We start from the raw sequence: 11,746 nt of genomic DNA, 5'->3' as shown, positions 1-11,746 counted from the left end.
ATGTATATACGTACAACAGGAAAATGCACTGCTTTTCACATCGACATGAGAAATGGATGTTTGAGATTTAGAAATGAATCAAAACGAGAAGAAAAATCTTTCGTTGTAAATGCATACAATCTTACTACATCACATATACTTATATTGGTAAGTACAACATACTATAGTTTACATCTCAAGCTCCTCTTAATTAAGGTCATCCCAAACAATAAATGTGCCATAAAAATTGGAACCGGTTGCAAGGATCCTAGGTTATTATGATGACGCCGACTGGAGTTCGACCAGTGAAGCATACACTCCATCTTTGAGTTTCATCAAGGACGCATGACTTCCTTTCTCTACTATCACACCATCCTGGAGAACTTCAATGGTATCAACACATTTGATCGTCGATAGGCGGTGCGCCACAACAATCGTTGTCCTGCCAACCATAACATGATTTAAGGCAATATGCACTATCCGTTCAGATTCAACATCCAAGGCGCTAGTTGCCTCGTCGAGTAGTAGTATCTTAGGGTCTTTCAGTATGGCCCTTGCAATAGCCACCCGCTGCTTTTGGCCACCAGATAGTTGTATCCCTCTCTCTCCAACGGAGGTGTCATATCCACGAGGAAGGCTTGATATGAACTCATGCGCATTGGATGCCTTTGCTGCTGATATGAGCTCCTCCTCTTTGACTTCCCGTTTGTTACCATAGGCTATGTTGGCACGAATAGTGTCGTTGAAGAGCACAGGCTCTTGGCTCACCAGTCCGATTTGGTCCCTCAACCACTTGATGTTTAAGTTGTTGATTCCCACTCCATCCAATAAAGTGGTGCCTAAATCAGGATCATAGAATCTCTCCAATAGCGCAATTACCGTTGACTTCCCACTACCACTCTCTCCAACAAGTGCAATAGTCTATAGAAGACCATAAAGGAAGTAAATGACTAATTACATGCATGTATGTTGAAAATATAACAACGATGTGAATATATGAAGTGGGTAAATTAACCTTGCCAACCGGAATATGCAGGGTAAAGTCATTGAAGATGATAATATCTGGGCGAGTTGGGTACTTGAAGCTGACATGTCGGAAATCAATGTCTCCCTTGACCTCATCTAATGTAAAACCCTCATTGTTGCTTGAGTCAATTTTTGACTTTCGGTCCAGCAAAGCAAATACGGAGATAGCTGAAATCTTTGCTTTATTTGAATCGGAGACCATAGCACTTGTTTGAGATACTCCCATAGTTGCTAAAACTAGTGCAAAGAAAACCTGCAAAGTATGGCTTACTATGTGAAATGATGTTGTGAAAGTTATGACCGACGTTAAAGATGGAGGGATTATGAAAATAAAATAATGTGAAGAGAATCCTTAGCAAGAAACCGTCCTACTCCCTCCATCCCAAAATAAGTGTCTCAACTTTGTACTAGCTCTAGTACAAATTTGTACTAAGCTCAAGACACTTATTTTGGGACGTAGGGAGTACTAAAAATGCATTTGCATACCTCGAAGATGTCACCAAATTTTGATTTTCCTTGGCGCACAAATTTCCCTCCGACATAGAAACAAAGACCATATGTAAGGTACAACATCAAGTAAGAGAAACCAAATCCAATACCCCCAACTACTCCAGTTTTGAATCCTTGATTCATTGATTCTTCACATTTATGATCATATATTCTTGCAATTCTTTTCCGTGAACAAAAAGAAGCTATGGTCCTTATACTAATGACTGCATCTGTGGCCACTTGACTCGCATCTTCATGCATCATCTGGAGAATGAGCAATCGTTTGAGAATATGAAATAACAACTTTCTAGAGTAAGTGTTGATTCTTACTACGCATGATAGAGTAAAAAGAAATACTATACTTTTTCAACTCCTCTGAATATTTTCTTAGTTATTTGTATTTTATCTTTCATCTTACTATGGTATAAAGGGAGTTTTTTTGTTGACTCTTCCACTTTCCTTTCGCCTTACGAAAAATCTTTAATAGAACATTTAAAGGCTAATTAATTGAACAACAAAGCTCCCCACATAACAAACTAAGTTCAATATGGATCATGGAATGGGTTAGAATATGAGAAGGTGTGTCTATGGAGCCAAGGGCGCATTGTAATGTTGTAAGTCAAGTCGAACACCATCATGACACTAGACAAGATGAAACTTGGATGTCCACAACAACATATGAGATATATGAAGCAGGCCGAGCCAATGTTCCTGACTTACAATAATTCATAGAAAGCAAGGGTAACAAGCTAGTTGTTCTATCTGAACGACATCAAGGTGACAGGCTCTACTTTATTTAGCTAGAAAGGTACGTCTTATAAATAGCAAGACTCCACATTTTTGGAACATCGGCAACTAACATACTTGAAATTATTTTGACTAAATCATATGCGTAAAATTTCTCGTATGGCACTTCTACAATATTATTGCTTTCTTGGCTTTTCGTACAAATTATATATATTATAGTGCAAATAAGTGGTAGAATTGCATTTTGAAGACATTGCCTATGTGCAAAGAAACAACATACATGGAATTACAAGGTGTAACATTTAGTTTTAGGAAATCATTCTGAAAATGTAATATTACTTGAGGAACATCCCAATAGTTTCCTGTAACTGATTACCTTAGCATCTTGACTAAATCCACCTAAGAACTTCACATGGGCATAACTTTGTAGACCCACAAGTGGAATCACACATATGAGGATCAAAGAGAGCTTCCAATCAGCTATCATAGCAATGAAAACTCCTGTGACAAGTGTTGAGATAATCTGAACTATTAAGGACAAGTTATCTCCCACTAAACGTCGGACATTTAAAGCATCAATTGATAGTCTTGCACCAAGTGCTCCACTGTAAGATATAGAGTTGGAAATTATATTACCTGAAAGTATAATTCACACAACCTAGAGGGAGAAGAAATTAACCAAGAGAAAAGCTGCAACACACCTGGAATTTCTCGGATCATCAAACCAAGCAACTTCTTGGTGCACAATGCTTTGAAATGATAAAGCCCGGATGCGCTCGATAAGCTTTCCTCCAGCTATTCCAAACAAGAAGAACTCTGATGGTCTTGAGATTATCGATATGATGCCTATGACAACACATATCAGACCCCAAAAACTAGTATCCTTTTTTAGTTTATCCAGTGGCTCATAGAAAGCTTTAATGGCACTTGAAAGCATTAAACCAAACATTGGGAAAAGCACTCCGTGGACTGCTGCCGCTAAGGATCCCAACAGAAGAATAGGTACCTCTGGCTTGTTAAGAAGTGCTAGCCGTACCATGGGAGATTGGTTTGGGACCAAACCATCAAAATTGCACTCTTTCTGATTCTCCTTATGTGTATCATTTCCTACAGACGATTCAACTATGCCAGGCAGTCCGGAGGGTAATGTAAAAGAGTGCCCGCTACTGCTTCCTAGAGAATCACTAATCGATCGCTTCATTGACAGGCTTGCGCTTTTAGACCGTTGAGTAGACAATCGACGATCTATTCTTTTCTCTTCATGGCTTTCTTGTAGTAGAATAAGTTGAGAGTATGCACCATCTAAGTTTAGTACTAATTCATCATGGGTACCTAAATAAAAGTAAATTTATATATGTAGGAAATTGATCAATTTAGTTGAAATATTCCAACATATGATTAATAAAAAGTGAGTGATGTGAATGTAATCCCGACCTTGCTCAACTATCTTTCCTTCTTGAATAACTGATATGCAATTAGCATTCCTAATGGTACTTAAACGGTGTGCAACCACAAGCGTACTTCTATCAACCATGATCCTATCCAGTGCCACCTGAACTATCCTCTCTGCTTCCACATCTAATGCACTAGTAGCCTCATCTAGCAAGAGTATTTTGGGGTTTTAATGATTGCTCTAGCAATCGCAATCCTTTGCTTTTGTCCCCCAGAAAGTTGAGCACCACGTTGGCCAACCATTGTGTTATACCCCCGACACGAGATACAAATAAATATTAGCACTCAACTCAAATAGAAGAACTCAGAATTAAACAATTATTTTCACGCACATTGGGCAACTTACCAACAAAATTTGCCGCATTAGCAAGCTCGGCAGCTCTCTTAATCTCATCCATTGTTGCATCTTCTTTGCCATATGTTATGTTATCTTTAATTGAGGTCATAAAGAGCAAGGGCTCTTGGCTAACAAGACCAATTTTTGCTCTTACTGAATCAAGGTGTAAACTCTTGATATTGATCCCGTCAATCAAAATCTCACCAGCCTGCGGATCATAAAATCTCTCTACAAGACTAACCACGGTTGACTTGCCACTCCCACTCTCCCCAACTATAGCCATCGTAGTGCCAGTACGCACATGTAGTGAGAATCCATCAAATATTAGTTTCCCGGGCCTTGATGGGTAGCTAAAGTACACATCCTTCAACTCAACATCACCCCTCATTTCTTCTAGTTGTTTACCAATATTGTCATCATGATCAATATCTGGTTTCCTCTTGATTATTCTGAACATTCTGTGTGCTGCTGATTGTCCTTCTGCAAAGGCAGTCATACACGGGGCTGCATTACCTAAAGATCTGCATCAAACAGTCAGTATTGTTCCACTAATGTGTTATAGGACAGATGAATTCTAGTTCAAGGTAAGAGACAGAACTCACGCTGCCCCGGTCATGATAGCTAACAGGACAGTGAGGACTTGTCCTCCAGTGTATCCTTTTGTAAGTACTAACTTCCCACCATACCATATGGCTAGGCCATAGCTAGAGAAGAGGGCAAAGAAAACAGAACCCATGCCAAAACCATTGGTAAGTCCTTCCTCAACAACATTCTCATATGATTTGTGTATTAGTTTATTGTACGCTTCTATGGCTTGCTTCTCCCCATTGAAAGAAACGACCTATTTTGCGGATATAGCCAGAAGGTAACTTAGTGAGCACACAAACAATTATGTATGCATACTAGCCATTGGATAAAACTTTAAGTTACTTTATGAACTGAACTTACTGTTTTTATGGCTCCAATTGTTTGTTCGACAACATTCCCCGCATTACTGTATGATGCTTGACTTCTGCTCGTGATTTTGGTCATCATTTTTGTGGCTATTCCTGCAGCAAGTACAACTGGAGGTATGCATGCCAACATGACAACACATAGAAGCCATCCTTTCATAAAACCGATAGTGAAACCACCAACAAAAGTAGCCACAAGTTGTTGGAACTTGCCAACCTGGAAATTTTCATGGTGCACATCTATGTCAGTTTAATACGAGTTAGAATATAGCGAATAGTGAATACAATTTGTCTTATGCGCTCTACATTTGACTTCGAGAAAGTCCTTACCTTTTCACCAATAGCATCTTGAACTAGCACAGTATCACCAGCCATTGTTGAAACTATTTTTCCGGTTGTCATTTGTATGTCAAAAAATGATATATCCTGTCTCAAAACAGATTTGAGGTAGAGAGATCGAATGCGTATCGCCTGCCTTTCACCGGTAATTGTCCAACATGACACCTCTGCACAAACAACGACGGTTATTGTACCTTGACATGACCAATGGTATATTTCTTGCTATAATTGAGTTTTTATAGGTTAGTTACATGAACCAAAAAAAACCATCCATCTTCCATTTGAAATGTAAACATTTTTATATTCAACAGTTTTGCTATTCTCTTTGGACAAGAAATTTAGCTTCGAATTTTCGCCATATCGATAACTACTTGCAAATTTAAAACACTAGTATGTGCATTAACTGATTTTCAAACAAGGTCAAGATCTGGCTAGTATCTCAGCAGGTGGTTAAAATATGTATTTATGTTTTGTTTTCTGAATAGGAGGATATAAAACCCATAGGCTCTACATCGACCAAGGTGCAAACACAGATGAAGAGGTTGACAAAGTATGCTGATGCTCACGGAGAAAGGAGATGACCGCTGCTCCGATTCCCAAGTAGACAAAGTTCAGAACAGCCTGCATAAGCGAAATGACAACAAGGTGAAAAATGTCTCCCTGCGTTTACCGTCTTACAACCATGCAACATGTGCAAGTAAATAAATGGAACTATTATTTTATGCCGAGATGTGATGATGCGCGTGGTAAATAAATTCCTTCTGCTTGCTAGAAGTTCTTGCGATTGGTGGACCCGAAATACTAACATCTACTCGGTAGCCAGGGTAAATTCAACATACAACAATCATCTTTAAACTGCAAAAGAATACTCGCTGAGGTAACCTGCAAGTCAAAAGAATACATGGAAATTCATGGACAGAACTGTTGAATCGACAGTGGACTTGATTTCAGCCAGGCCCTGACGGTAAGTCAACCGAGGACTGGGGCGGCTCCGGCGCGCATACTTTACTTACTTTGTTGACGCGCTGGAGCACGTTGGCGTCGGTGGCGCCGCCGAAGGCGTCCACGACGTCCCCGAAGATGACCGTCATGAGCGGCTGCGACACGCCGTTGGCCAGCGCGGCCACCGTTCCGACCAGCATCAGCAGCAGGTCCTTGCCGTCGGCGTGCCGGAACAGCCCCGTGAAGGACACCTTCCCGACGCTCCCCTCCTCATCCTCCTCGCCAGCATCCCTCCCGTTGGCAGCCGCTGCTGCGTCCATTGCTACCTACTAGCTCCTAGCTTCAGCTATGTGTGTACCCAGCCTAACCCAACCCACCGCTCTGTCTGAAGCATAGCCTGGTTGACTCTCACAGTTCTTCTGGTACTCATCTGCAGGGTGGGTATTTATGGGACAGGCCGGTCAACTCTCGGAGCATATGGGAAGCATATGAAGCATAGCCTGGTTAACGAGAACGCCACTCTCCCAGACTTAAACACGTCCTGCCACAAGCCCTCCACCCACCACAAACCCACGTCGCGACACCCCAACGGAGCACATACACGACAAACCACTTGTTCAACCACCACCTAAGGAGCGCACCGCCTAGATCTGGCGCCTCTGGATCTAGGACACCGGGATGCATCAACACCAAAACTGCTGGAACCCACTAGACAAACAACCGTGAAGGGGCCACCATTGACGGCCCACCCGTGCTCTCGTATGTGGTGCATGGCTGTTTGGGAACACCGACCACCTGATGGCAATAGTGGCCAAGCTTGTAGAGCCATGCGACCAGGCATCACCAGTGGCAATGCAAACATCGCTTGGGGGGATGATGTCGAGACGAGTCTAGACCAATTCGACAACGACGGTAGGCGAGAGATCTATGAGAGAGAAATAGAGGTGGAGGCATGGCCGCGCGCCTGAGCACCCGCCCCCTCCAACCACCACGAGGATCTTGGTCGTGAAAGCCCCTACCGACAACAGTAAGGGATAAATGAGGTGGAGGGTTCTAGAGAATGATCAGCGGAGACGCTACTTCCTCTAATATAGGAAGGCGGTGGGCCTCCATGTGCAGAGGTTTGTAACAAGCAACAATTTACCTCAAGTGGATAACTTTAAAGTTTATCAAACCAATAGGAGTCTTCCAAAAAGAACAATCCGTACCTACACACACAAATAAAGAACTTGCCTTGACCCCCAATGAAGCTAGATAGTAAGATTGCTAGCCTTGCTAGTTACAAGAACTAACGTAACTTGTGTTCGGAAGTATTGTTTGCAACGAAAAAAGGAAAATCCAGATTGTAAACGGAATTTAAAAAATGTTGATCAAGGTTGAAAGCAATGTGAATGAATGGATTGGGATCCATGGTTTCATTAGTGACATCTCTCCATAAAAAGATAACATTGCATGGTGAACAAATTACACTTGTGTATCGATTGAATTATAGTAGTATTACGAATATGGTCATACGTGGCATAATTGCATATCTGCATCACGTCTGGACATCCACATACCATTAGTACAGCTATACCTATAGTTAATAATCCAACCCAACAATGCTATCCGGCATTCATCTCAATATATCAAGTAAAACAGAGTATTGCATTAAGTACGATGACATGATGTAGAAAATATATTGTCTTCGGCCTCTGTTTAAAAGATAATTACACAACTATCTTTTTGACCTTAGTGGCAACAACACAATACAAGCATTTTTTTTACTTTCTGTCACTAAGATAGGTCACTTGCAAAAATGAACTCAACTAACATACACAACTTCCTTTTGGTCATCATTCATCTAAACATGACTAGTTCAAGACTAACAGATCGAAGAGCATATATGTCTATAAATTATGCAGGAGAGAACTCATATGAATCTAAAAATATAACATATATAGATCTGATCATAAAATGACAATTCATCACACTACAACAAACACACCAAAGAAATTAAATCATATCGATCACAATCATGTAAGGCAACTCATGTGTTCATTGTATTGAAGAATAAGGAGGACATTGCCATATAGCTATTGCTATGGACCCATAGTCCTAACAAAATTAACCATGGGTAATCATGTCGTCAGCAAGTTTGACGTAGATGACCACTGTGATAATTTTCACATCTGGCAGAGTACCAGAAAATTCCTCCACATTGGACCGCGGTGAAACAGAGAGCTGCAGCGCGGGAAAAATCCTTGATAATTATTGTCATGGTTTTCGGGGCGATATAAAAGCGTGAGCACCGAGAGGAGGTGGGGGATGCCAAGACGGGACGACCATGCAACCACGTTCCCTACTTGAGTGGTGGTTATGGGCCACCCCCCCCCCCCAGGTTGGGCGAGGTGCCTCCGGAAGCTCCCCGACTCAAAATATTTTCTGATTTGTAAAGGATTTTTCTAAGTTCTGTAAAATTTATTTTCTTAAAAATTCCAAAAATAGCAACAAAAGAAAAACAACTCATAGTAGCCATTGAATTGATAGGTCATTCCAAAAAAATAACAAACTTTGATTCTAAAACTATGCCAAAATAATATAATTATAGCATGAACAAGCAAAAATTACAGATACATTTAAGACATATCTAGTGCCGGCACCCTGTGTTGCATGGATAGGTTTTTTTTCACGACATCGTCCATCTGTCGGCAGTTAGCGCTTCTGAAGGAGATCTTTTCTTGTTGGTATATCCTTCAATAGGTACACAATTCTTGTAACTGAGTGAAAAGTGACTACTCCATGAGATCTAGAGATTGTTAGTAGTATTAACAGACATGAGGAACAAAAAGGAAAACTATAAGAAAGAAGAATAGAGAAAATATATAGTTTGGACCGTTCACGCTTGAGCTCCATTACCTTCTTCGACCCAGGGCTCTTACCAGAGACACTAAGAAATAAGTTGGGCCATGGCTAGCACCGCCAACCAGTTGGAGCATGCAGAGTGTTCACTTGTCGTTTTTGCTCTTTCTTATTGTTTTCCTTTTACAATGACTATTTTGCGGTTAAGTACGGTCAATGTGCGTGTGTCACCGAAAAAATGCCAACATTTGTTTTAAAAAACTGACTACTATTTTTATTTTGTTTTACAAATGCAAATATATATTTCACAAATTAATTTAATTAAAAATGTTCATGTAATGTAAAAAAATTGTTCGTTTAGTTCGTAAAACATGTTTAGATCAGTAAAAATTTGTCCATCACACTAACTAAATGTTCACGTGTTACAAACATATGTTCATGACATTTTTCTCAAGGTATATACAATGTGAAAAAAATGCTTACGTAAGTTTGCAAAAATGGTTTGTACCATTCAAAAAGAGTTCTTGACATTTTATTAAAATATTCGTAACACTTCATAAATGTTTCACAAGTTTTTATAAAATGTTCATGGTATTACTGAAAAATATTCAACGTGGATTAGGAAGTGTTCAATGTGCATTTGACAAATTTTCAAAACTTGAAGGAATATCTCACATGTTTTTCAAAAACGTTCATGCTTACCATTTCCAATGAAAAATGTCCAATGTGTGTTAACATGTTTACCATTTCTCTTTTAAAAATGTTAAATGTGCATTTGAAAAGTGGTCAACAAGTATTTGGAAAAATGTTTAACAAGTATTTGAAAAATGTTCAATGTGCATCTAAAAAAATATTTGCTCTGTTCGAAAAAAAATATAGATTGTTTAACTGAAAATTGTTTAACGGATGATTGAAAAATGCTCAACATGTATCTAAGAAACTTTTAACATGTGTTAAAAAAAGGTCAGCATGTATTAGAAAATGTCAACATGTGTTCTGCAAAATAGACAATAAGAAGACTAGGAAATGCCAAAAATAATAATTAAAACTAACAAACAAAAATAGAAAAATATACATGGTTCAAAATTAAAAAGGAAAGATATAAATAGAATTAACAAAACATAAAAGAAGTAAAAAAAAGAGAAGAAAAGTAAAATGATAACATTTAGAATAACAGTGAAAGAAACAAAAATAATAAATAATAAATTCATAAAAGAAAGACATACGGCAGAAAAGAAATCAAAAGAGAACAAAAACATACAAGAAAACAACACCGTTCTAGGACAGATGACAGTAGGAAGAGAAATTTTTTGACTTATAGCAACTGTTACAAGCGTTCCTATAACCACCGAGTAATCATGCATGCCAACTAAAATACTCGTTTGATAGGCCGGCCCATTTGTGGCATTGCCGAACGCAAGATCTATAACCGTCTCAGAGTAGACGAGGTTTAGCTGCTGCAGCAACGCAACAAGTTTTGAAAAGTGAATCGGTCATGATTTAGAACTTGTTATTTACATGAACACTCTTAAATACTCCCTCCGTCCGGAAATACTTGTGGTAGAAATGGATACATATGGATGTACATCTAGATACATCCATTCCTTGGACAAGTATTTCCGAACGAAGGGAGTAAGATTTTCTTATTTTTACCTGGTATACCTTTTTCTAATCTAGCTCAGTTATTTCATCTCGCAGAATCAAACATTTTATTTGGTAGAGTTTGTGTGAGGAGAAGCCAATGGGCGATGGTATGGCCCGAGTGTCCAAGGAGAAGAGAATCATGTAATCGAATCGAATCTAGGCCACAGAAACCCGTGGATAATCAAGCCATGGCGCATCCCCTTCCCCCACGCACCCCTTTTGTGCAGGCCCATGTGCGGGGCAGGATGTGCCCTGTTATTCCATTATTTTTTTGCCTTTTGTTTTTCCTTTTCTGTTTTTGTTTTTTCCTTTAAAATAATATGGGGTTTAAAAATCCAAATTTCAAAAACATTGTGAATTTTCAAAAAATGTTCAAGAAATCATAAAAATTCCTAGGAATTTTCCCCATCATTTTCAAAAAGAATGTTCATATATTTTTTGCTATTTTTTGAACAAGGTTCACGAGTTCAAAATATTCATGAACTTAGAAAAAAGCTCAAAAAAATAATGATTGTGAATTAATTTTTTTTCATCAATTCAAGAACTTTTCATTAATTTCAAAATCTGTTCATGCATTTCACAAAAATGTTCATCAAACAAATAATGTTCATGAATTTCAAAACTTGTTCCCAAAGTTCAAAAATTGTTCGTCATTTCAAAAATTGTTTGTCAGTTAAAAAACAGGTCCCAAATTTGAAAAAGATGTTCACAAATTGCAAAAGGAATAAAAATGATATGGAAAATAAAAGGAAAAAACTAACAAGAAATATATGAAAAAATAAATGAAATGAGCAAAATGAGAAAAGCAGAAAACCCCCAAAAGGAAAAAACAACAACACCAGAAAGGAGCTGCTTGGGCCCGCCAAAAACGTGTACTTAGCTGGAGGGGGTACGCGCCAGGTGCGGCAAACCAGCAATCTGCACACCGAATAGGATTGCCCGTGGAGAAGGTACGTACTTGTGGTCAACGGTTTCCCGGACGCCGGCCGACCACACC

At 39.2% G+C, this 11,746-nt stretch overlaps 1 pseudogene; it reads right to left on the bottom strand.

Annotated features, from left to right (window-relative positions):
* Positions 1-255: 255 nt before the first annotated feature.
* On the bottom strand, positions 256-6,584 carry LOC119366763 (annotated as a pseudogene).
* Positions 6,585-11,746: the final 5,162 nt, after the last annotated feature.

This window comes from Triticum dicoccoides, chromosome 2B (assembly GCF_002162155.2).
Source record: "Triticum dicoccoides isolate Atlit2015 ecotype Zavitan chromosome 2B, WEW_v2.0, whole genome shotgun sequence".
In the NCBI taxonomy this organism is placed as follows: domain Eukaryota; kingdom Viridiplantae; phylum Streptophyta; class Magnoliopsida; order Poales; family Poaceae; genus Triticum; species Triticum dicoccoides.
The sequence above is the reverse complement of the archived record's forward strand: the minus strand, read 5'-3'. Positions and strand labels throughout refer to the sequence as shown.